Below are 27,562 nucleotides of genomic sequence, written 5' to 3'. Positions count from 1 at the left end.
CGGCCGTGGGAGTTGCACGCGTGTCGTTTGTTGCTAGGCGGGAATCAAAAGATAGGAATTCTGTCTATTTCAAGGGTGTTAACCTTAACTTGATTTTATGTGGGCCGGACCATTTTAGATATATATATTTATATATTTATATATTTATATATTTTTTTAAATAAATGGATTAAAAGAAGTGGATTAAAAGGCCTGAATATTCAGTTTTTGATAGATCTAAAACAATGTTTATTTCAGCTTTTTTTATATATATTTTTAGATTTTCCTAAATGATTTTTCAACTAAAAATGGATTAAAAAATGACAATTATTGATTGAAAAGGGGGAAAATATTTAGCCCCGCCCCCTCCAAAATCACAAAACATATATACACATACTGGATACCCGCAAAAAAATTATGGAACCAATAGTAGTGATTCATTTTCCTACCTTCACAAAGGTCACATGGGGTGCTGGAGTCTATCCGAGTCAACGATGAGGAGCAGGTGGGGGACACTTGATCTGGTCGGCAGCCAATCGCAGGGCACCATGAGATGATTGATCAACCAGTCACGCTTGCGTTCAAACCTGGGGACAAAGTAGCGTGCAATTAGCCCAGCATAATGTGGATGTGAAAGGAGTACCCAGAGAAAACCCACATGCAAAAAAAACCTGGATCTCAGAATTGTCCGCACTATAAGGTGCACCAGACTACAAAGTAGTAGTAGTAGTAGTAGTAGTAGTAGGAGTAGAAGTAGTAGCAGTAGTAGTAGTAGTAGTAGTAGTAGTAGTAGTAGTAGTAGTAGTAGTAGTAGTAGTAGTAGTAGTAGTAGTAGCAGAAGAAGTAGAAGTAGAGGTAGTAGTAGTAGAAGTAGTAGTAGTTGTTGTAGTAGTAGTAGAAGAAGTAGAAGTAGAGGTAGTAGTAGTAGAAGAAGTAGAAGTAGAGGTAGTAGTAGTAGAAGTAGTAGTAGTAGCAGTATTTGTAGTAGTAGTAGTAGTATTTGTAGTATTAGTAGTAGTAGTAGTAGTCGTAGTATTTGTAGTATTAATAGTAGTAGTAGTATTTGTAGTATTAGTGGCAGTAGTAGTATTTGTAGTAGTAGTAGTAGTAGTATTTGTAGTATTAGTGGCAGTAGTAGTATTTGTAGTAGTAGTAGTAGTAGTAGTATTTGTAGTATTAGTAGTAGTAGTAGTATTTGTAGTATTAGTGGCAGTAGTAGTATTTGTAGTAGTAGTAGTAGTAGTATTTGTAGTATTAGTAGTAGTAGAATTAGTAGTAGTAGCAGTAGTAGTAGTAGTAGTAGTAGCAGTAGTAGTAGTAGTAGTAGTAGTATTTGTAGTAGTAGTAGAATTAGTAGTTGTAGCAGTAGTAGTAGTATTAGTAGTAGTAGCAGTAGTAGTAGGAGTAGTAGTAGTAGCAGTAGTAGTAGGAGTAGTAGTAGTATTAGTAGTAGTAGCAGTAGTAGTAGTCGTTGTTATAGATCCACTAGATAGGAATGGAATATCATACAATAATTGATGCAACATTGATCCATATATAAGGCACAATGAGGAAAATATTGTGTGATTTTTTCTTTGCCCCTTTTACAGCGGGAAACACGCTAGTAATCCGAAATATTAGGTCGTAGTCGGATTACCTAAAAGCAACTTTTGAAAAACGCCGGCTAGCAGACAGCAGAACAGACTCAACTTGTCAAGTCTTTACGCTTTTTTTTGTCGGACAACATTTTCGCAGTCAGTCATCCCGCCCCGTCACGGCCGCCGCCGCCGCCACTCGTTTGGCTGCGGGAACCTTTGGCGGCGGTTGCTATCTCCACGCCGTCTCTCCAGGCCACGGTGTCAGCCGTCATTTATCTCTGACACCCAAGCTGTCTGGAGTGTGTGTGGGTGTGTGTGGGTATGTTAGCATGTGTTTACGTGTAAAAGTGTGGGTGTGTGTGTGGGTGTGTTTCCCAAGGACGAGACTCACAACGTGAAGAAGGATGTTTTCCCCAACATGGCGGACAGGTGAGCGCCCCCCGTTGATGGATGGCGCCAATGTGGGTGGCGGGATGTTAACATAAAACCTGCATTTAAATATGTGACTTATCAACACTTTGCAGTTCATCAAGAGGGAGAACTTGATTTATTTGCTCTTTTATCACACTGGAGTAATTAGACGTTAATAGCAAAACATTTGCGGGCCGCGGGGGTGATTGATGGGACGTACGGAGCACCTCTCCGAACGAGACCGATTCTTTTTAGGGGCGGGGTTTAAGGTGGGGTGGATTTTTAGCGTAGCGGCTAGTCAGTTTGGATCATAGTTTGGCTTTGACGGGTAAGATGGTGGGTGGTTTTTGTTGAGATTTTAGTTGGTTCAAGACCAGGTTTTGGAGGATATGGTCTGGTCTTGGGGTTGATTCATAAAGAACTGGGTTTTGGTCTATCTATTGTTAGCATAGCGGCTAGTCAGTTGGGATAATAGTTTGGCTTTGATGGGTAAGATGGTGGTTTTTGTTGAAATTTGGGTTGGTCCAAGACCAGGTTTTGAAGGATATGGTTTGGTCTTGGGGTTGATTTATAAAGGACTGGGTTTTGGTTTGGATTTTTTAAAGTATTGCTGTTAACTTGGACTTCAGTACATTCTGGTTTTGGTGGATTATTTTGTTTGGGGAATTAGTCTTGGCTTTTATGGACTGGTTGGGGTCTATGACTGGTCCGGGTCAGGGACTGGTCTGGGTCTAGGACTGGTCCGTGTCTAGGACCGGTCCAGGTCTAAGACTGATCCAACATGACTCCAAAAATCGACAAAAACATTGGTCGACCCTGTAATCATGTTTTCAACCAACATCTAGCATCCAGGGATGGATTCTTTGGCTCCGCCTTTGACTCCGCCTCCACCCAGGTCGGTTTTTGTGTCTTTGATTCCATTGGGCGATAGAATAGAAGCTATACAAGTCATCTTTTTAACAATAAAAGTGTTTCCGTGGGGAGACGTGGAAACCACCACGACACGTCAACTCATGAATATTTTGGCGTCCACAAAGACCAATGGAACGGGTTCAAGTGGACACCGCGTCCCTCTTTTGTGCCGCCGAACAATGGCGGACGCAGCTCGGGGAGTTGCCGCCACGCCCGACGTTATTTCCCACACTTCCCCTCTGGGAAGGGGAACCGCCGCCGCCGCCACTCAGTCAGTCAGTCAGCCGGGTTCCCGGGGAGGTCAAAGGTCACGCCAGTCAAACAAGACCCAACAGAGGGGACGGTGTCGCCCAATTGTTTGGGAAAATGTCGGGTCGCTATTATCTGGAGGAGGGGGGAGAAATAGGAAATGGAAAGGTGGCTTTTCAAAAGAAGAGTCAACTGTTTGCTGGAGGATTTGGAACAACATGTCCATCCAGGAATTAGACTGATACAGGAATATCTCGACAGTGGGCTTGGCCTTGAATTTTCTCAGTGTTTTTTTTTCCGTTAGTCAGTGCGGAAGGCGGAGCTTGTTCGTGAATATGAGAGCAGATATGAGAGAGTAGCAATAGTAGTAACAGTAGTAGTAGTGGGTAGTAGTAGTAGTGGGTAGTAGTAGTAGTAGTTGTAGTAGTAGTAGTAGTAGTAGTAGTAGTAGTAGTAGTAGTAGTAGTAGTAGTAGTAGTAGTAGTAGTAGTAGTAGTAGTAGTAGTTGTAGTAGTAGTAGTAGTAGTAGTAGTTGTAGTAGTAGTGGTAGTAGTAGTAGTAGTAATAGTAATAGTAGTAATAGTAGTAAGAGTAGTAGTAGTAATAGTAATAGTAATAATAGTAGTAAGAGTAGTAGTAGTAATAGTAATAGTAGTAATAGTAGTAATAGTAGTAAGAGTAGTAGTAGTAATAGTAATAGTAATAATAGTAGTAAGAGTAGTAGTAGTAATAGTAATAGTAGTAATAGTAGTAAGAGTAGTAGTAGTATTAGTCGGTAGAAGTAATAGTAATAGTAGTGGTAGTAGTAAGAGTAATAGTAGTAGTAAGAGTAATAGTAGTAGTAATAGTAGTAGTAGTAGTCGGTAGCAGTAGAAGTAGTAGTAGTAGTAATAGTAGTAGTAGTAGTCGGTAGCAGTAGAAGTAGTAGTAGTAGTAATAGTAGTAGTAGTAGTAATAGTAGTAGTAGTAGTCGGTAGCAGTAGAAGTAGTAGTGGTAGTAGTAAGAGTAATAGTAGTAGTAAGAGTAATAGTAGTAGTCGGTAGCAGTAGAAGTAGTAGTAGTAGTAATAGTAGTAGTAGTAGTCGGTAGCAGTAGAAGTAGTAGTAGTAGTAATAGTAGTAGTAGTAGTAATAGTAGTAGTAGTAGTAATAGTAGTAGTAGTAGTAATAGTAGTAGTAGTAGTCGGTAGCAGTAGAAGTAGTAGTAGTAGTAATAGTAGTAATAGTAGTAGTAGCTGTTGTTGTAGTAGCAGCAGTAGTATGAAGTAGTAGTAGCTGTTGTTGTAGTAGCAGCAGCAGTAGTACTATTTTGATTTGAGATACGAGTAAATTGACATAAGAGTTTGATCCCGAAAGGCATTCAACTCATATTTTAAGCTTAATCAACGGTCTGAAAATAAATGCGACAACAAACACAAACACCCCAAATAATTCCGATGTGCATTAAATATTTGTCATCCAAAGACTAGATCAAAAGAATGAATGGTCGCCTGCAATAATGGATAGTTCCAGCCCTTTTGGGTCATTTTGCCCCAAATAAAAATCAGAGGAGGAGGAGGCGGAGTCAAAGGAAAAAAAAAGACACGTTTGAGGAGAAAGAGGCCACAGAGGGATGGCCAGCAAATATTTACTCTGGGAATTAGTCGAGGATGATTGTGCGGGTGTGCGTGCGTGCGTGCGTGCGGCTGTGGCGCGGCGTGGCGTAGCGGGTTCCATTTCAAGGCCCGAGTGGCTCAAGTGGAGCTCCCCCCGGGGGCAGGCCTAATTATCACAGGGCCGGGGCCATTCAAATGCTTCTTAACTAACCTCCTTTCTGGAGAAAGGCGCATTGCGCGGCGCGGCTAAGTCGTCGCTAGCGGCATTGGTGCGGGGAATAACCCCCCCCTTTGACTAATACCCTCTTTGATTCTCTCTCTCCCTTTCTTTTTCTCACTCTTTTTTTTTCCTTCGCTCGCCCCGCGGGTTGTCGTTGACAACGATGGGCGTCCAATTTTGTGGCCTAATTGTTGACCTTGACCTTCTCAGTGGTCTATTTACAGGTTAGCATTAGCTTAGCATGTAGGTAGTTAGTCATAGTAAAGGGAAATTGATATTAAATGTATTATGAAATAATCACAGCTAAATATTTAATAAGCAGTAATTTAATTGATGTTAATTAGATTAAATTAATTATTTTTTAAATTTAATTTTTATATATATATTTTATTTATTTGTATTGATTTGTTTGGAATTGTTAGTTTTTTATTTCCCTTGGAATTACATAAATATTTTACTTATTAAATTTGCATTTCTTTATTTTTAAATTATATATTTTTTACTTATTAAATTATCATAGGCTTATTTTTCTAAATTTTATAAATGTTTTACTTATCAAATTTGCATTTTTTAAAGTTATTATTGTTATTATTTATAATTGTCTTTAACAGTAAAATAACAGTACATTTTGACGGGGATAGGATTGGTCCGCTACACAGACAAGTTATGGTCCAGATTAATAGGAACAAAAACGACTGGTCGCCAGTTACTTTCAGAGTTTAGGAAAACAACAGTTTGGTTTGTTGTCAATGCGGTCAATTTATATGGAGATAGGATTGGTCTCTAGTCAATCCCGGCATATAAAGAAGTTTGTTAAGCATCTTGCTTTTGACTGGTCGTCATCACGGGCCCGTTGTGTTTGTGTGGGCATCGACGTGGTAACTTTGCAAGATGGAACGGCCGCTTGGACCGCTGACATGTGACGCCACCAAAACAAGACAAACGATGGGACGCTGATGAAAAGGACTGGTTTGTTCATTGACACGATGGATGAATCGCACCAGATAAATATCTTCTGTTCCCTCCCCCCGGCGACCGATTGTTTCACTTAGCAGTCGTTTGTCTGAGTCCAAAATGGCGGACCAAGTACAGGACGGCGCCCACTCAACAAGGAGTCAAAGGATGACCAATCCAGCTAAAAAGACAAAGTTGTTTTTACATGTAAAATAGGATTATCTGGTGACCAGTCATTATTTGCCAGTCCAAAGTTTACTACAATTACAATGGGAATGACTGGAGACCAATCTATATTTTTACATGTAAAATGGGATTGACTAGCGACCAGTTATCATTGACTAGTCCAAAGTTTTTCTCCAATTACAACGGGAATGACTGATGACCAATCTATAGTTGATTTTACAATAATTTTAAAATAAAATTTACTGGCGACCAATCAATATTTTCTTGGGCTACTTCCTGTTGATTTTTGGACATTTTGTCTATTTTTAATACCACTCTAAAGCTACTTTTTCAGTTTTTATTTTCATAATATTTAAATGAGCGACCTACAATTGGCTTTCTGAACTTTATTTTGTATTTTTTTTGGGCTACCTGTTGATTTTTGGACATTTCAACAAAATAAAATCTGCTAATTTAGCTTAAATACCACTCTTAAGCTATATTTTTCAGTTTTTATTTTCATAATATTTAAATGAGATAAAATTGGCCTTTTTCTGAAGTTTATTATTTTATTTTATTTTTTGGGCTACTTCCTGTTTATTTTTTGAACATTTCAAAACAATAAAATCTGTTTATACGCCCCTAATACTACTCTAAACCTGTTTTATTTAAATAAGCACCCTACAAATGCCTACAACAATTTTCCAAAGGTTCTTTTTTTTCAATTCATAGCGACCACTCCATTGTTTGTCTCTTTGTGCCTGAGGGGAGTGTCCAGGGACCAGTCTACTGTTTATCAGCGTGTCTAGAAGTCCAGTGGGATTTGCCATGAAACCTTCAAGGCCCCAAAGTGTTTTATTTCTGTCAAAAGCGCCCTCCATAAATTCCACTCGGGATGAATTGGCGGAGCGGTCGCGGTCGCGAGCGGTCGCGTGGCATTCAAGGCCTCAAATGCGCAACTAATCGGCGTGAAACGACAAACATCCGTTATTGTTTTTGACCGCGCCGTCCGCGGGGAACGCCTAGCGTGACCTTTTTTTTTTGTTCTGGCAACCCGTCGATGGCTAGATAACAAACAGCGCCTCCAGGTGGCGACCTCGAGCGATTGAAAGAAAAGAAGAAGAAAAGAAAAGAAGAAAAAGAATAGAAGAAAAGCCTCAGGCGGCTACCCACAAGAAACAAAGATGTCATAAGCTAGCTTAGCTGCTATCGCGTGTTTGCACTACGTCTCCCTCGACGACGGTGTGCGACGCGCAACGTTTTTTTGTGTTTTTTTTTATTTATGGAGGGTTTTCTGTGCCAATAAAAAAGGAAAAACAACGTTAAAGGGATTATTCGGGGAGGACAATTTGCTACGCAAGCTAATTCATGCGGATTGAGTTAGCATTTTGCCATTTTTTTTTTGCTGAGTTGGGAGGCCAAACTAACTAAAAAATACATTGTGTGGAAAAAACAACGCTATTTAATAAGTTCTATTTTTTTTAATTAAGGATTTTGCCATTTTTGGGACATTTCTCAATAATATCTATAGGTTAATACACCATTTTTTTCATATTGACTATTTTAATGTACTTATGTATTCCTATAAAAGTTTAAATGCATATTGATGTGTATAAATATACATTTTAAATATAAATTTTGTTCACCTTTTAATTTAAAACGGCTCATTTTTATTTTAAAAAAAATATAATATTTTTTTAATCAATAATTTTGCCATTTTTGATCATATTTCTCAATAATAGCTATATATTAATACACATTTTTCTCAAATTGACTATTTTTATGGCTTTTAACGTAAAAATAAATATTAAAAATAAATTAAAAAATAAATTCCACTTTTTAATTTAAAAATACTTTATTTTAAATTATTTAACAACTTTTAAAAAATAAATTTCCCTCATTTTTAGTTATATTCCTCAATATAAATGAACATATCTTTTTTGTACTTTTGTTAAATATAAACGGAGGCATCAAAGGGCTAATGGTGGAAATAATTGCGACCATTCCTTCCCAACCAGCGGCCATAATTGGATCCGTTTAGTATTGGGCAAAGAGATTGAACCGGCGACCCATCAGAAAAGATGAGATATCTTGTTTTTTCAGCTTCCCCCAACGCGCACTCGCCATTAAGTGGCCGTCCATTATGCCACCGCGTCGCCTCCGCCGCCACTCGCCACTCGCCATCCCGTTCCAATCGTCCCGCCGGGTCGCCCGGCGTGGCTCACCCGCCCGCCCGCCGTCGTCGTCGGCGAATCACTTTGCGGCTGACAAAAGGCTGAATGGACGCCGGTGGCTTTGTCATTTAAAGTGCATGAAAGGGTCCAGAAATTGATTTGGATTGTCCATCTTCATATCTAATAAAGCTCGGAGGAGCTGCCTTTCTTCGCCACGTGAATGGTCGCTGAATGCTTTTTCGGCGGGACGTGCAGAGCAAAGGCCAATGGAAATTTCTTTTTTTTTCTTTTTCATCACATTCCATATTTTCCTTCCAATATTGGGATGACGAGGGGGCAGAAATAGGAGCGCTTTATTGGACGCTGGCGTAATTATGACCTGAATATTAATCCATAAAGATCATATCGTTTGATAATTAACTTTGTTTTGGTCGTCGTTATCGATATATATATATATATATATATATATATATATATATATATATATATATATATATATATATATATATATATATATATATATATATATATATATATATATATATATATATATATATATATATATATATATATATATATATATATATATATATATATATATATATATATATATATATATATATATATATATATATATATATATATATATATATATATATATATATATATATATATATATATATATATATATATATATATATATATATATATATATATATATATATATATATATATATATATATATATATATATATATATATATATATATATATATATATATATATATATATATATATATATATATATATATATATATATATATATATATATATATATATATATATATATATATATATATATATATATATATATATATATATATATATATATATATATATATATATATATATATATATATATATATATATATATATATATATATATATATATATATATATATATATATATATATATATATATATATATATATATATATAACGACGTTTTAAAAAAAATAAAATTCATAAGTAAGACGGAACCTGAGTGGATGTTCTAGCGCCTCGCAGTTCTGGGGTCAAGGGTTCGATTCCGGATCCCGCTGGGCCTGCGTTTCTTCCTATACCCCAAAAACCTAGGAGCGAGGCTAATTGTATGCTAGCTAGGCTAATTGTATGCTAGCTAGGCCAATTCTATGCTAGCTAGGTTAATTTTATACCAACTTGCTCTGAGCTATGAGTGACTGGTTGAAAACATGCTAGCTAGGCTAATTGTATGGTAGCTAGGCTAATAGTTTGGTAGCTAGGCTAATTTTATGCTACCTAGGCTAATTGTATGCTAGCTAAGCTAATTGTTTGCTAACTTGTTTCAAGCTTTGAGTGACTGGGTGAAAACATGCTAGCTAGCCTAGTTGTATGGTACATAGGTTAATTGTATGCTAGCTAGGCTAATTGTATGCCAACTGGTTCTGAGCTATGAGTCACTGGTTGTTTGTCTCTGTGTCCCAAAGCCAATCAATCACTCAGCTACCAACTAGTTAGCATACAATTAGCCTAGCATGCATGTTTTTGGGGATATGGGAGGAAACTGGAGTACCCGGAGAAAATCCAGGTAAAACACTCCAACTCCACACAGGGAGACTCACATGGGATCGAACCTGGTACCCCAAAACTGTCGGGCCGACGGCATAACCACTTCACCACCCGTATCGAAACAAAAACTATAAAGAAAACATGTCCATATTGACAATGATGAACAATAGTGACTCATATTAACATACACAAAAACATTAGCATTAGCATGTAGCCATTCCGACGCACCAAAACTTACAAACTACACGAAATAAACAAAATAAAACGCGTCCCGCTCGATTATTAATACAAACATTATGCCAACAGTTCGCTTATTTAAAAGGGGGGGTTGCCGACAGGGCGCCAGGAGGCTCCGCCCCCCCCAAGAAAACAACAACAACAAGACGTAAACAAAAATGTATTTCCACGCGAACGTGATTAATTATGGCGCGAGTAATCCGCCCGCGTGCTCGTAAAGACTTTTCGGGCGAGATTAGGCGCTTCAAAGTGACAAGCGTGATAGATGGCGACGTTCCGCCAGCGCAAGATTAAAAGGTCGCCCGCAAAAAAAAAAACGCAAAGTTTGCGGCGAGATGCAATCAAGGCGCGAAGGGGCGAAGGGGCGAAGGGGCGCGGGGGGCGCCGTCCCACACACGCCCCCGTGATTATGGAAATCGACATATGGCCGCCACGTAACCACCAGGGGCCGCGTTTAATCAAACTTTGCCAATTAGAAGACGCGCCAATGATATGCACGGAAATATTTTTTTTTAAAAAAAGCAGGCGGATTGTTATTAATGATAGCGAGTGGCGCTAATTCTCCATGTTTCCTTTTCGGAGATAACCCAGATCGCCCGCTTTAATCGCTTTCAAAACCCCGACGTAAATAAACAAGATGGATGGCGATGAAGGGGGCGGGGCCATAGTGCATGATCACAAACAAATAAAGTATTCTTTTGCAGAAGAGTGCGAAGAGTTGGTGCAAAAGATTTGGTGGGATATTTCGGGCTAAAATTGGGAAGTTGAAGCAAATTGCAAAAGTTGCTAAATTGTTAAATACCATGGATTTTTGTATATATTTTGTATGAAAATGGCGTCCAAGACGCAACCGACAAAAACGTCTCAAGATGCCGGAAAACAGTGTTAGCAGTAATTTGCCACGTTAAAGGGTCATTTAGGCTATTTTTAAAACCCTCAAAAAAACGATTTTAGCAATTTTTTCCAGCCCCTAAAGCCAGTGAACAACTACGTCACAACAACTAAAAAAAACCTCCCAAAAAACTCTCAAAATACCCCCAAAACTCTAAAAACAAAAAAATAAATAAATAAATATCTACATATAAACTAAAAATCTTATAAAAACAAAAAAACCCTTTCAAAAATATCTACGGATAAACTAAAAATCTCATGAAAACAAAAAAACCTCCAAAAATAACTACATATAAACTAAAAACCTCATAAAAACAAAAAACCCTCCAAAAAAATCCCAAAAATCAGCAAAACAACTCAAAAAACACTCCCAATACTCATAAAACTCCAAAAAAGAAATACATAACACTCCAAAAACACTACAAAAACCTCCAAATAAACTACAAAAAAAAGCATGAATACAAAAAAAACCTCAAAAAAATGCAAAAAACTGTTTAAAAAACCTCAAAAACGCAAAAAAAACTGTTTAAAAATCTCCCAAAAAACTCCACATAAACTCCAGAAACTCATAAAAACAAAAAAACTACTCAAAAACCACCACTAAAAACTTGCAAAAAAACTCTCCAAAACCTGCTCTTTAATGACCACTTGTAACCATTTCAGGGATTCTTCCACCAAGAAATACATTCTTTCCCCCAAAAGGTCGCTATGCTAATTTACCTTAGCAATCCAAAATACCACTTAGCCCCACCCACCCAGCCAGCCGCCCAACCTAAACAAACCTCCCCAAAACCAACTACCAAGTCCAATTCCACCCCCCCTATCCTCAAAGTCCATCCCTCCCACCATTCCCCCCCCCCTCAAAAAACACAACAATAAAAGCCAGCATCTACATTAAATCCAAACAACTCCATAAAACTACCCAACGACGACAACCACCGAGTCGCTCCTTAAGCTTCCTTCCACTGCAGAATAACAGCCATCCTCCTCCGCTTACCTTAAGACACGCCAGAAAATGTATATTGTAGTCGTAAGACTCGGGTGTCCGTGCACCAGAAAAAGCCCGGGTATAATAGCGCAATTTATTCTACAAGGTTATTTAGTCGGCCGCCACAGTGTCAGCGGGACGCCCCCCCACCCCCACCGCCGTCTGTTTATTTTCTATTTATTTCTCTTGTATTTGCTGGCTTTAATGACATGCGACAGACAGCGTGCTTCTTCCATATCTGCACTGATGTCACTATTACTCTCAAAAATACACAAATACACAACACACACACACATATATATATATATATATATATATATATATATATATTGCTACAGTCGGTATCATGCTCAATCATCCCGCCCTGAATAAACATCAGCCGCTACAGTCAGCCAAAATCCATTTACAATCCTGCAAGAAAAAATATAATCTAAAAGTATATTGTATCTATTTTTTTATGTATTTTTTTTAACTGCATTTTTTTTTTGGTCATATGGGTTAAGTGAAAAATATTGGGCCGGAGAATGTATTAGCTCCTAAAAAAAATCAGTTGACTTGACGGACGGTGCCGACAAAGTTGGGTAAATGAAATATTAAAAGTGGGGAATAATAATGAATTGACATGAAAAGAAAGATTTGAATTGTTATGATGAGAAAATGTGGAGAAAAAGTGTCTTTTCTACCAGGAAATGACTTTTGCTTTAGATGAAAGCTAAATGCTAAATGCTAATGCATTATGAATACATGCTCTGAATGACTTTGACCTACTGACCTTTGGCCTACACTTGTTGTATCCTTAAATAAACTCGAGAGAATACCAAAACCAAGGACACACCCCTAAATATTATATATAAAAGATAATAATAAAATGGCTCAGTAAACGAGTTGTTGGCGTTGAAGGAGGGGGGCGGCGGCCTAACGTGTCTGGCCGACATCATTCGGCCTTCAGATTAAGAGCGTGAAATGAGGCTCTCCAAAAGCCCCTTCGGGTTAACCACGGCCGCCTGGGTAGAGACCCCCGAGCGGCCCACCAGGCCCCCCGTGGACACCCGTACCATTACTCGGACATCCTCGGGCCTTGGTGTCAGGTGATTTGCGATGGCCAATCGGTGCCCTAGAGCGCATTGTGGAGGGGTGAAGCTTAATTCAAGGGTTAGGATTCTAATTATTATTATTATTGGCTAAAAATTGATCAAGAACAAAAGTCAAATTGGACTGGACATCAAACGCCATCATCTGTCATTGAAAGTGTCCAATCTATTTGAAAAAGGAAGGTCGGCAGACAAAATAAATGACTGTTTTAATGTATTGACGGAACATAACTCATTTAAATTCAGTCAATTCTGGAGAAGACTTGATTAAAACTACAATTTACGACAATCGGTGTTTAATTTATTTGAACACGGAGGGTCGGCAGTGACCAATCAACACAGTATTCATACCCAATTCAAATGAATTGGACATCTATTGACAACAAACCAACAAAAACATGAAAATAGAGGCATTATTGACATGATTGTCAATGGCACTGATAGTAATAAAGTTTTTTCAATTTTTTTTAATCTATTTGTTTGCTAGTTTCACGAATGACGACTCAGCACGCGGCGCCACCAGGGCGGCGACGTTAATCTGGGCCGACTGATGGATCTTCGCCGATGACTCCGACGCACCTTCGTCATAAACTAATGAATCAAGCCACGCATTCATCATCATCATCATCATCGTCGTCGCTGAGGTGCTAGCGTAGCGCGCTAATGATGAACTAGAAAGCGCTAGCGTGCTGAGAAGTGTGTGTGTGTGTATGTTAGCGTGTTAGCGTGAGTGTGTGCGCTTTTCATGCATAATCTAGGAAGATATTAATGCGGCACCCCCGGCCACCTGAACCGACGTTATCACATTTCATTAGCGGTCGAAAGCGGCGCCCTGATGAAATGCCGCCGCACTCCAACCGACCGACCGAACTTCCCAGTTCCAAATGATTGGGCAGCAATTGGTGTTGATGAACAGCTAATGAATTTGGAAATTTAGTTTGGCAGAACGGATTGAATTAAAATGAGGTGATTGTTATTGGGCGTCCGATCTATTGGAGCTGGGAATACATGCTCGCTGCCAGCCCTCCCAGTTTAAATGGATTGGACATCAGTTGTAGCCAATAAGTTTAAAAGCTGTGTTCTCCAGAATTGACACAATTTCAATGAGTTAGTTTTCAGTTAGAAGTTCTCCGATAGATGGACGATGAGAATAAACACTCGTTTTATTGGCTGCCGACCCTCCCAGTTCAAAAAGATTGGACATTTATTGCCAATAATTGTAGCCAAAGAGTTAAAAAAATTAAAAAATATAAAATGAGTTAATCTTCCATTAAGAGTTATCCGATAGATTTTAGCTGGGAATAAACCATCATTTTTTGGGCTGCCAGGCCTCCCAGTTTAAATAGATTGGACACGTATTGGTGTCAATTGTAACCAATGGGTTTTTTTTAAATATTTTCCAAGATTGACCAAAATAAAATGAGTATGTTTATCCGATACATTTGAGCTGAAAATAAAGACTGCCAGCCCTCCCACTTCAACCAGATTGGACACATATTACCATAGATTGTAACCAAAAACTCTTCTCCACAATTGACTGAATTAAAATGACTTAATTTTCTTAAAATAAGCCAAAAACAGCATTAAACAATCATTTTTTTGGCTACCAACCCTCCCACTTCATCTAAATTGGACACATTGCCATATATTTTAACCAACATTTTTTTAAAAACTCATCTCCAGAATTAACCAAATTAAAATGACTTAATTTCCTTAAAATAAGTTAACAACCAAACATTAAACAACCAATTTTGTTGGCTACCATCCCTCCCACTTCAACCAAATTGGACACAAATCACCATCACCACTCAAAATATCCCCAAAAACTCATCTTAAATCTCAAAAACAACCACAAAACCAACAAAAAACATACAAATTTGCCACTACAAGCCTATATCCACCTTGTGCGACCAATCCCTGCGCTCATTAGCCATGGCGGTCGCCTTACATTGGCATTTTTCTCCCCCCTTTCTTCTTCTTCTTCTTCTTTTTTTTTATTGGGCGGCGGCGGCGTTACTGTCATTTCCTTTTCTATCTCCCGTATGACTTCTTAATCCGTGTGAATGCGGCGCCGATAATGTTTTTTGGGCCAAATAACACGAGAGGAGAGATAGACTTCCCAAGGACCAAATATCTTTATTGCTGGGAGGATAAACGGATTATGTCAGCCATTTTGCACCGCTGACAGCTTTTCTTATTAAGCGATTTTTCCTTTTTTTTCTTTTTTTTTTTTTTTTTAATCTGCCGCTAGAAGAAATGCGGGTTTTATGTCACAATAAAACGCTGGTCACATCTAATGCTGCCCTCAAACAAACAGATTTCTCAAAGCCGGGATAGGAAATAACTTTAAAAAAATAGATATATAGGGGGGGGGGGGCAGGGGGTGATTTTTTGGGGGGGCTTCTTCTTCTTCTACTAAGATAAAGTGAAGAAGAAGAAGAAAAAAAGAGGATTGTGAGTCCTTCAGATGACTGTTTTTTTTCTTTCTTTAAGATGTGGATTATCGCTTGGCTTTTGTTTTTTGTTTTTTTTGGGTGGATTTGTTGATGCTGAGTTTTTGTGAGGGCGAAAACGGGGCTTTGCCAAAAAAAATAAGAGAACGGCAATGTCATTTGGTCCGAGTATGAATAGAAATTGCCATAAAAGAAAGCTCAATTGGAACAAAAAAAATGCAAAAGAATAGCTTTAGGATACTATGTTTTTAAAGGAAAAAGTCTTACTATACTATGTCGTTTTTGGCGAATAAAAGCTTTACTATACTATGTTGTTTTTGACGAGAAAAGCCTTACTATACTACATCGTTTTTGAAAGAAAAAAGCCTTACTAGACTATGTCTGTTTTTGTGGAAAACAAGCCTTACTATACTATGTCGTTTTTTTAAGAAAAAAAGCCTTACTATTCTATGCCGTTTTTGGCGAGAAAAGCCTTACTATACTATATCGTTTTTGAAAGAAAAAAGCCTTACTATATTATGTCGTTTTTGAAAGAAAAAAGCCTTACTAGACTATGTCTTTTTTTGTGGGAAAAAAAGCCTTCCTATACTATGTCATTTTTTAAAGAAAATCGACATTTGCTTCAACGTACACATTTTTAAAGTTACAAAAACCTAATTATTCTCCCAAAATAAACACCATTTTTTTCACAAAAAGCTTCTTTAACTTCTCCTTCTACTTACAAACTATTGAAGCATTTGTAAGTGGAGCTAAAAGCTCAAAGTTAAAGCCCCTCCCTCCCTGAATCCAAGTCGTCAATAGCCACCAAAATCACATTCAAGCCATTCACACAGCAAAAAAATGGACCATCAAAGCCCCCACATAAAAACCACCAAAGCCCCAATTTCCACAAATTTATCGACGCCCCGAAAAAAAGCAACCCGCCGACAAAGAAACTTTTGGCTGGAGTTTGTCAATTGGCGAAGGTATGAAATCACGTTAAGCGTGGTGGCGCTTTTCAAGTGTATTTTTTTTGTTGTTGCTATTTTCCTTCTCCGGGTTGGGCTATTGTGCGGGTAAAAAAAAAAAAAAAAAACAGCCGACACCTTGACCGTGCTCCCAATTCCCGCCGGAAAAGTCCCTAATTACCGGCGCGGCGATAAAACGGCGAGCTTTGGCGTCTTTTCCCCGCCTCCTCTTTTTTAAACCCCGCTTCATCTTTTTGCGTGAAAAAAAAACCCGCGTTTTAGCCGACCGCCATCCCAAATGGAGTCGATTCGCCGCCGCCGCCAATGACATGAATGCACTATTTTTATTTTTTTTTTACTATTACAAGATAAAGCTAGAGGGACGAATTACGGGTTGGCGAGATACGGCACCCCCGTAATAGCACGGCGTCAGCGTTCAATAAAAGACATTTGCAAGGCGGCATTTCTGCTGGCCGAGATTTAAACGCCGCTAAATTAGGAGCCCGCCAAAGGTGCCGGCTAAGCAGTGCCGCGCTTACCCGACTTGTTTACGACCACAAGTGAGTGAGTGAGTGAGTGGGTGGGGGAGGGGCCGGGCTTTTTTTTTCTTTTTCAACGAGCGCTTTAGCCGCCGCTTACTCGACGACGACGGCGGCGCCCGGCGACAATCGGCGCGCGTAACTCACCCGCCGACGGCGCTTCGATGAATCACGCGCAAGCGGCGCTTTTTGCTGACGCCGGAGTTGGCGAGGGATGGCGTTAAAAGGGGAGTGGGCGTCGGCATGGCGTTGTTTCCGTTTCTAGGGTTAGCGAAGATTGTTCGGATCGTGAAATTGTTTTTTTGTGGAATTAAATTGACAAGTTTTAATTGGGACGGGGAAAGAGTCGTTAGCGGTTTGGGACTCGCAGTCTTGGGGTCGTGGGTTCGAGCCCAGGTTGGTTCTCACTGGGTGGAGTTAGGGTAAACTTGTTTTTTCCCCAAAATACTGCATTTTTCTCCCTTATTCCAAACAAACATGCATGCTAGGCTAATTGGATGCTAAAAGTGGTTAGTACATGGGACTCGCAATCTTTGGGTCGTGGGTTCGATGCCAGGTTAGTTCTCACTGGGTGGAGTTTATGTTCTTGCCAAACTTGTGTTATTTTCCCGCCCACATACTCTGGTATCCTCCCACATTCCATGCTAGGCTAATTGGATGCTAACTTGTTCCTAGCTATGAGTGATCGGTACTTAGCTGGGATAGGTTCCAGCACCCCTGTGACAATAAGCGGTTACGAAAATGAATGTATGAATAAAAAAAGTTAGTGGTGGTACGGTGGTGAAGTGGTTTGAGTGTGTGTGGCTCGCAGATTTGGGTTCATGGGTTCGATGCCAAGTTGGTTCTCATTGTGTGGGGGGTTAGGGTTTAGTGGGTTTTATACAGTTACTCCAGTGCCCTCTCAAAAACATGGACGCTAAGCTAATGGGATGCTAACTTGTTCCTAGCTATCAGTGATTGGTTGTTTGTTTTGTCAAGCCCTGTGATTGGCTGGCCATGTAGTCAGTTTCGAAAAAAATGGCCTTTGTGTCTCCTCAAATCATTTTTTGGGGGGTTCTGAGTCGATCGAAACCGTCTCCCAGCTTTGTCCAAACTCAAAACTTGCCTTCCCCAAACCGTAATCCCTACTTTAGTCCCCTCCCCCTTCCGCCTTAGCCCATCCCCCTTTAAAAAAAAACTCCCATAAAGACAATCACAAACCCCACAATAAAACCTCATTGTCACATCATCAAAAAAAACAAAACCACAAATTATCACCGTCTCTTTAAGCGGAAGACAAACGTGCAGCCGCTCATCGGCGCCCCCTATCCTCTCCCCGGTCGTCTAATGCGTCCTAATCCACGTGGACGCCAAACGGCCAACGTCGTCGTCGTCGTCGAGGCGTGTGAAAGAAATATCTCTTTACTTCTTCTGCCTCACTTCATTATTTTTCTTTCTTGTCACTTAGCGTGATGGGTCGCCCGGCCGGATGAGCGGTCGCCAACTGGCCGGGGCCTTAATCTGCTCTTTAATGCGCGACTTCAGAGATGTCATTTATCTTGTGACTGCAGCAGGCGTCCGCCAAACTTTATCTCTAATAATATATTGATGGATTAAAGGGGTCAGGCGGGAGAGCGGCCAGGAAAAATTGCTTATTGACATCAAAATACGGCACCCCCGCTCGCCCCCCCGCGCACCTCCAGACCCCATAAACACAGGAAGAGGGAGGAGGAACCCAGTCGCCGCCATTGTGAGGCCCTCGGAAGGATCAAAAAGCAGAGAAAGGGAAGGTTTTGTGAAAGGAAAAAAAAACTCCCAGTGGCTTCCCCGGCCGACCGGCTTTATCGCACTCGCCGGAACTTCTCTCGGCGCCGGCTCGGAGGTTGTCGACGGCGGAGGTTGAATGGGAGGCGCTATCGGGGGTGCGAGACGAGTGGCCATGGTGCGGGGAATCAAATGAGAGGCTATGGCGGTCACATTTCTTTTAAATGGAGAGGTACCTCTACTTATGAATGGTTCGGGTTAGGGATGATTCAACTTACACATTTTGTGGGTTGAGATTGTTTGTTGGTTATTACTATTATTATTATTATTATTGACGGATATAGGAGAATCAAATAAAAGGAAGTGGCGGTCAGATTTCTTTTAAATGGAGAGGAACCTCTACTTATGAATGATTCAGGTTAGGGATGATTCAACTTACACATTATGTGGGTTGAGACTGCTATTATTATTATTATTATTATTATTGATTGGGTATGGGAGAATCAAATAAGAGGGTATGGTGGTCATTTTTTTGTATATAGAGAGGTACCTCTACTTATGAATGGTTCAGTTTAGGGATGATTCAACTTACAAATTTTTCCGGGGAAGATTGTTGGGTTATTAAAGGCATTTAAATGGGTATGTGGAATCAAATATGAGGGAATGGCGGACAAATTTGTTGTAAATAGAGAGGTACCTCTACTTACAAATGGTTCAGTAAACCAATGATTCAACTTACAAATGTTTCAGGGGAAGATTGTTGGGTATTAAGGGCACTTGAATGGGTGGAGCTGGTACGGGAAATCAAATAAGGGGGTATGACAGTTAAATTTCTTTTAAATAGAGTGATACCTCTACTTACAAATGTTTAGACTTACAAATGATTCAACTTACAAATTTGTCAGGGGAAGATTGCGGGTTATTAATGGCACTTGAACAGGTAGGGGAAATCAAATAAGAGGGTATTACGGTTACATTTCTTTTAAATACAAAGGTACCTCTACTTATGAATACTTCAACCTACAAATGTTTCAGGTTACGAAATACCCGACACCAAGAGGGGGCAGGCAAAAGGTTTCTCCTTCCTGACAAAAGGCACCAAAATGAAGGTTTTCAATGTCAAAGGAAAGACTTAACAAGTAATTCTGTCAATTTGGTTCGATATTATGTCATCAAAATAAATATTTTTGCATACATACATATATATTTCATCAAAATGGGTACTTTTGCCATTATTAATGAGTTTAAACTGCTTAGAATTCAAATATTATGGATAAAAATGACGTCAATTGAATGGAAAATATACCTCTACTTATGAAACAATTAATTTGTAAGTAAAGGCATCACCAAATAATGTCTAATGTCAATAAATATGAGATTTCTATTAAAAAAACATATTTCATCAATAAATAAGTGATGTAGACATCCCCGGGCTAAAAGGGCTAATTTGACGGACGTCTATTTACGGCGGTGTCGGCACACAATGGCCGCCGAGTGGCATTAAGACGAAATAACGGCGTTTAAGTCCGGCGGCGCTAATCCGGCGGTGTCGCCCGGGCCTCCTATCAGCGGCGCCTTGGACAGACTTACAGCGACGGGGACGCTAATAAGCACTTAGCGGCGCGCAGATAGGCGGCTAAGCTAATATCTGCTGGTCCAGGTAGTCGAGAGTTTAAGCGGCAAAAAATGTCATTTGCCACGTGTAATCCCGTCGATTAGTCAGAGGTTTTACGGGTCTGCTTGTCGCACCACACAAATTAAACATGTTCGCACGACATCGCACTTTATTCGGGAATCAAATGTTTCGACGGCCTATCAACTCCAGTTTTTTTCTCAGTGGCGGTTAGCGAACATTAAATGACAAAAAACGGTGAAGAAATGCGGGCATATTTGATCGTTTTTGGGACATTTGTTGTCTATCAGGCTATTTTTTTGAAATGTATTTATTGGTTATGCTATGTTTAAGATGAAGGAGTTGAGGTTTAAATGTTTATGTTTGGCTTTTTGAATTAAAATTGGGGGAAAAAGGCAGTTAAAGGTCATTTGTTATGTATTAGTGTATTGTCCGGACTATAAAATGTAAAGTTTTTAATCATTTGGCGGGGATTGCTTGTTATTTTTTTAACTTTATTGATACTTGAACATTTGTTGATGGTTTCAGATCCAAATTTGCCTCCCTTCATGGAAAATTTTTGATAAAAATGCCCCGCCACTGATTTTAGCAACCCTACTTTTGAACACCGACGACTATCAGGAACCCCCCTTCAGCACACCCCCCCCTCCAAAGCCCCGCCCCCATCCCCAAACACCAACACCAGCCAAAAACGCCCACTTCAAAAAACAATTCAGAAAAAAAGCCCCGCCCCTCATTTTATCAACCCAAAATCCAAACACCAACCAAAAAATGGCCTCCCTTCACCAAACAATCTCCCCTAAAAAGCCCTGCCCACAAACCACAAACACCAACCAAAAACACCAACTCACCAATTTTCCCCAAAACAATTCCACCAAAAAAGGCCCCGCCCCTAAATCCAACAACCCAATTTCCAAATTGCCCCCCCTCCCAAAAAAGCCCCGCCCCCACCACCTCACCCCCAAACACCATCAACCAACACCAACCAAAAACGCCAACTCTTCTCTTTCCCCCAAACAAATTCCACCCAAAAAAGCCCCGCCCCCTCATTTCAACCACCCGACTTTCGACCACCCGACTTCCGACCGCCATTCACACGAAAGTCAACAAACGATCCGCCAACTCGCCTCCTTTCACCGGACAATTTGGAATAAAGCGAAGAAGGGAGGGTGCGGTGTGGCCCACATCCACCTCACAAAAAAAAAAAAAATCAATTAAATCCTTTTCGCAGATAAAAAGCATCAGAGTGAATAGCGACCATTCTTTTGGGGCCGCCATTCAGAAACAAAATAGCCAAGGTCTCGGCGTGACGCGCAATTATATTAGATCTTTCTCATTCTGGCCTGGTTTATCTTTAAAGCGCCTCCCCCTTCTGCCCAAACCACCTCCCCCCCTCCCCCACCCATGCACTCTCACATTAGCGCCTTCATTCGTCCTTTGAGAAGAAAAAAGAAGAAAAAAACCCGTTATTTAATTCGCCGCCGGCTCGTTTAAAGCGAGGTGAGACGCACGTCTTCCGAAGGTTTCGTCCTTTTCTCCTCGCCGCCGATTGTTCGCCGGACGCTGAATGGCGTCGGACGCGACGCGCTAATGAGCCAAAGGGCCCCGCGCCGGCCCTTTAAGAGAGCCAAATGAAACGCAATTGAACGACGGGCGCGACCTAAAATGTTGTCGTCACGTCGGAAAATGCGCGTCCGGGCCAAAGCGTGCGATTGGACCAGTTTGAGTCGCGACCTCGCCGTTTTGAAATGTGAAAAATGGACGCCGGTGCGACTTTATGGAGTTGAATGACCTTGTGGAGGTACTCAAAAGACGGATTTTTAACCCGTTTCAAGCGGAAAAGTGACAAATGACAGATTTTTCAATAGCGGTCAAATGTTTTGAAGAAAAAAAATACATTTTCATATGAATTGATGAATACATCTTATGAATAAACTGCTTTTAACAAGTCAATAGACACTGCCATTGGACTTTTAGCCCCGCCTCCTTTTTTTACTTAACCAGCTTTCACCAATGAATGAATAAATTACACTTGTTTTAAAAGGTTAATTAGTGAAATTATTATGATAGCTGTTTGGTTTTTAAATGTTCAATATTTTAAAATATATATATATGAATATTACATATTTGTCACCTTTATAACATACAAAAGATTAAAAATGAAATATTATTTTTAGGGTATTTTAATTTTTCATCATTGAAAAATGAATTTAAAAAAATGTTTGCTTTGTGTTTTATGTTAAAAAAAGATTAAAATAATATGATAAAAAAATCATAAATAAATATTTTGTATACACTTATTGAATAAAAAATGTTATTTTTAAAAAAAATGTCTATCCCTTTTGTTAAATAAGAATACCTCAAAGTCAATTAAAATAATTTTAGCCGAAAAAAGAGAAGCATTAGTCAAACTATTAAAAAAAAATTATTCATAGTCCATAAAATACGCCAATGGAGCTCATTTACCCCCACTTTTTCACAAGATTCAACCCTTTCACAATAAAACTTCACATTCCTCAACATATTTAAACATCATCACACTTAATCGAGACATCAAACGGGTCAAAACCGGAAAAAAACGTGTGTAAAATCCCTTATGCTAACAAATGTAGTTGTTCAAGAAAGGAAGAAAGGGGGAGGGGTCAAAATAAAAAAATAGAAAAACCCCAGACGCCGCTCATCAATCAGCGCGCAAAAAGATGATCGGTCGTAAAGCGTCCCGTCAGTCGCCTGAAGGACGCTGGGCCCTCGGCACCCCCCCCACCCCGAACAAAAACAACATGGCGGCTGGTTGTAAAGCAGCTTTACAAGCAATTTTCCCCACAAACAAACTCGCCTGCTAAATCTGCCCGACGACCGTAAAGTGGGCGGCGGCGGCGGCTTCTACGGGCGGGCCTTCAAGGTTGCCCGCCGCCACCACCGCCGACATTGCCTTAGCGTCGTCCCGAGTCGCCCCGCGTCTTTATCGCCGCCATCCGTCACCCCCGCGACCCACTGAGAAAAGAGAAAGAATCCCAAAGAGGAGACAGCGGCGGCCATTATGGCTCAAATCATCCAGTTTAATCAAAACAAACGGGTGCCGCTGGGAGTCGTAAAAATAAGAAAATAAAAAATACACAATTTCCTCGCCGGCTGAACGCGGACATTGACGGAGCGGGGTTTTAAAAGTGTGGCCCGCGGGCCGGAAATGGCCCCCTGGGAGCTCCGATCTGGTCCGCAACTTATTCTAACACCATTAAATACCTTCATTTTTTTACAAATGCTTCAATAGTTTGTAAATAGAGGTAGAAGTTAAAGCTTTTTGAAAAAAATGGTCATTTAAGAATAATTTTCATTTTATAACCTGAAAATGTGTAAGTTGAAGCAAATGTCAAATGTACCTCTACTTACAAATGATGCAATACTTTGTACCTCTACTTACAAATTATTGCAGCATTTGTAGGTAGAGGTACATTTGATATTTGCTTCAACTTACACATTTTTCAGGTTACAAAAAGCAAAAATGACCATGTTTTTTTTGTACCTCTACATACAAATTATTGCAGCATTTGTAAGTAGAGGTATATGTGATATTTGCTTCAATTTACAAATTTTTCAGGTTTTTAAAGGCTAATTATTCTTCCAAAATGACATTTCAGGAAGCTTTTTTAACTTGCACCTCTACTTACAAACTATTGAAGCATTTGTAAGTAGAGGTAAAAGTTAAAAAATTCTTTGAAAATAAATGTTCATCTTGGAACAAGAATTAGCTTTTTGTAACCTTTAATTTAGACCTAATTAAGAGTTTCAGCGTGGATTTTCATATTTTTATGAACTTTTTAAAGAATAATTGAATCATTAAAAACACCAAAAAATGGCAAAAAACAAATGGGACCTCTCTTTGGTTCTGACCAATCAAAAGCGATTGGAAAGAAAAGCTACTCCAAAGGATTAAAAAATAAAAAAGAAACATCTCCATCTCTCCCCCTCCCCAATTTGTTACCCGCGTATTTCCCGTGTCGTTGTGGTGTAATCCCGAGCCGTGACAAAGAAACCGTCGCAACAAAACACGCCGGCGCGCTCGGCGGAGGTAAAAAAGAAAAATGGCAAAAGACAAAACAAAAAGACGGAAGAAAAAAAAAATTGGCTGCCACCACGTTCCCGCGTAATTATTTGTGCGGGTGAACAATGCGCCGCATCACAACAACGGGAAGAGAATTTAATCCGGCGGCTTTCGGGCGACAGCCACGTCGACGACGTCTAAGCTGACGCTTTGTGCGCCGACGCACGCTTTTTACGCGGGAAATCCCACGGTTGTCGTCCACGCCGGAGGCTCGGCTGCTTTTGGGCGGGAAACTTTACCGACGGAATGTTCCAATGGACATTTTTGGGGGGAGCCGCGGTCCGAGTCGCCCAAAAAAATAGGAACGAAAAAATGGGAAAAGATAGCATGTTGGAATGGCCCAATTTAAGCAACGACAACCACTCCTCCACCGAACTATTTTCAAAATGGAACTTCCACAAAGTAACAACAAAACCCGGGATTGAACCCTCGACCCCGAACCGTCAAGCCAACACACTCCTACCCCCAACTATTTTCAATATCAAACTACCGAGAAAGAAAAAAAAATGATGCAAAATATGCAAACTCCAAACAGTAATGCCATAACCCAGGATTGAACCCTCGACCATGAACCGTCAAGCCGACATGCCAACCAGTTCTCCACCGGAATATTTTCAATATCGAACCCACCCAGTACATGCCAACCCCACAAGGTAACAACCAAACCCGGGTTCAAACCCCCAACCCCTACCCGTCAAGCCTCCCCACCAACCACTCATCCACCGCGTCCCCAGATCAACAGACCGCAAATCACAAATCACCAAAATTCCACTCTCCTCCACCGGACTATTTTCAATATCGAACCCACCCAGTACATGCCAACCCCACACAGTAACACCCTAAACCGGAATTGAACCCTCAACCCCAAACCGTCAAGCCTCCCCAGCAACCACTCTTCCACCGGACTATTTCAATAGCAAACCCTGACAAAAAAAAACCCAGAACATGCCAACTCCCCACAGTAAAACCCAAACCCAGTATCGAACCCACGACCCCAAACCGTCAAGCCTCCCCACCACCCACTCACCCACTGAACTTAATTTCAAATATTAAACCCTCCAAAAAAATACCCAAAACAAGCCAACTCCACACAGTTACACCCTAACCCGGCATCAAACCCTCGACCTCTACCCGCCAACCCTCCCCACCTCCCACTCCACCACCGTATCCCCACATCAACCACACAATTCATGGCAAATCACCCCGAAAAAACTCCACCATACACCCCCCAAAAACACATTCATCCGCAAGCTGCACACTCAACAAGCTAACATAACACACTAGCGGCTGCCTGTGACACCCTCCCATCCAACATCTCTTAATATGTGAATACTATTTGCCTTGGTGTCCGCTTTAGGTAGCTGAAACATCTTGCTTACAGCAGCAAGGTCTGATCCGGTCGGGCATTACGGGCCAAACACATCACTCGACACACACACACAGACACACACACACACACACACACACAGGATTCACACGCACACGTGCCACACACGTGCCACACGCTAGTCTTCTTCTGCCACACAAGTAAATTATCAAAAGTGTGTTTGAAAGTGAATGAAGGGTGACTCCTCCTCCTCCTCCTTCCCCCCACCCTCCCTTTTCTCTCTCTCTCTCTCACCGTCTCTCGCCCCGCTTTGACACCTCGCACACCCCCCTCTCCACCCCCCTCCCCCTCCACCCCCCCTTTCCCCTCACGTTTCTGGGCGAGGTGATAACTGCCGGTAATAGGATTAACATTGATTTCTTTGCGCGAGAACAGAGATGTGCCGGTTGCAGCTATTTATTGAACTGCCAGCTTTGAACTATGAAAAGTGACTGCGAGGAAAAAAGACCTAATGCGCCATCTTGAAAAAGAAGAAGAAGAAAAAAAAAGGGGGGAAGGAGGGAGGGAGGGGCTTATGCTTTCTTGCTTGCTTGCTGCAATATTCTTTCTTTCTTTATTTCTTTTTTTTCACCCTGCTTATTTTTATTCTTCCTCCTCCTCTACTGTCTTTCTCTTTTTATTTATTTTATTTGTTGCAAGGGGATAAAAGAGTAAATCGGCGCCGGTGTTCTATAAGCGCTGGTAATGACTTTATTTATTTATTGCGTGACTTGCAAGTCGCCTGACAAAAAAAAAGTATTAAATGTCTTTTGTCCATGACATTAAAGTATCGCGAAATGATATGCTGGATTTTTTGGGTGAGTGGAAAGAGGGGAAAATAATGGAGAAGTGGGATTTTTGAGAGGGCGTTCAAGTGGGGATAAAACAATGGGAAACAATGGGGTGAATGGCTTCAAAGTTTTGCACATAATTATGTTTTAAAAGGACACAAGTTGTTAGTGGTCAGTCGTGGTTGAGTATGAGTCTAATAATGGGGAAAGAAATGCAGTTTATACTCCAGAAAATACGCTTGTCATTTACAAAGCTCGTTTTAAACAATAGAAACATTAAAAAAAACTCATAAATTCCCTTTTTGATTTGTGCAGGAGCTAAATGAATTTAAAAAAATGTATTTTATATAGTAAACAATTTGAAAAAATATTTTACATACAAAATAATTTTGAAAAATATTTTACATACTAAATAATTTTAAAAAATGTATTTTACATATTAAATAATTAAAAAAATATTTTACTTACTAAATGATTTAATAATAAATATTTTAGATAAAGTAATGAAGGTACTCACCCATTGGATGCGATCAATTTGACTAATGGAGTCTAATTGGCTCCATTGATTGGTCCATTGACTTGTTTGCTTTCCTCCAAGTGGCCTTTGGAAAGAAGTCACTAACGATACGGAGCTGGAAAATAAAAATGGAATTATGATTAGAAATGGGGATTAAAAATTCATCTGCAAGTGGATGTCAACAACTTGATGATTGGTTTATAACGGTGGCTAAAATAAGGGCATAATAATATGAAGAAGAATGCAGAAAAATGCAACTATAAATGGGAAAATACCAAATAGAAAAGTCACATTTATAGTTATAAGTGAATATGGGGAGAAATTGGGTGAATGTGGGAAACAATATGGCGAATATAGGACAAAAACAGGTGAATATGGGAAAAAAATGAAATTAAATACGGGAAAATTAAAGTAAATATGGGAAAAACATTCAAGTAAA

At 40.0% G+C, this 27,562-nt stretch overlaps 1 long non-coding RNA gene across 1 annotated transcript in view; it reads right to left on the bottom strand.

Moving 5' to 3' along the window:
- The window catches only part of LOC144196294 (uncharacterized), a 38,586-nt gene extending 11,347 nt beyond the window's left edge, over positions 1 to 27,239 (bottom strand). Inside the window, exons 1-2 of the long non-coding RNA XR_013326228.1 lie at positions 27,124 to 27,239; positions 429 to 566 (exon numbers count right to left, since the gene is read on the bottom strand). This is a non-coding gene — a long non-coding RNA (uncharacterized LOC144196294). The remainder of the gene's footprint in view (positions 1 to 428; positions 567 to 27,123) is intronic.
- Positions 27,240 to 27,562: the final 323 nt, after the last annotated feature.

The sequence above is a fragment of the Stigmatopora nigra genome, chromosome 5 (genome assembly GCF_051989575.1).
Source record: "Stigmatopora nigra isolate UIUO_SnigA chromosome 5, RoL_Snig_1.1, whole genome shotgun sequence".
In the NCBI taxonomy this organism is placed as follows: Eukaryota; Metazoa; Chordata; class Actinopteri; order Syngnathiformes; family Syngnathidae; genus Stigmatopora; species Stigmatopora nigra.
Note: the sequence above shows the minus strand (reverse complement) of the source record. Positions and strands in the feature narration are given on the sequence as shown.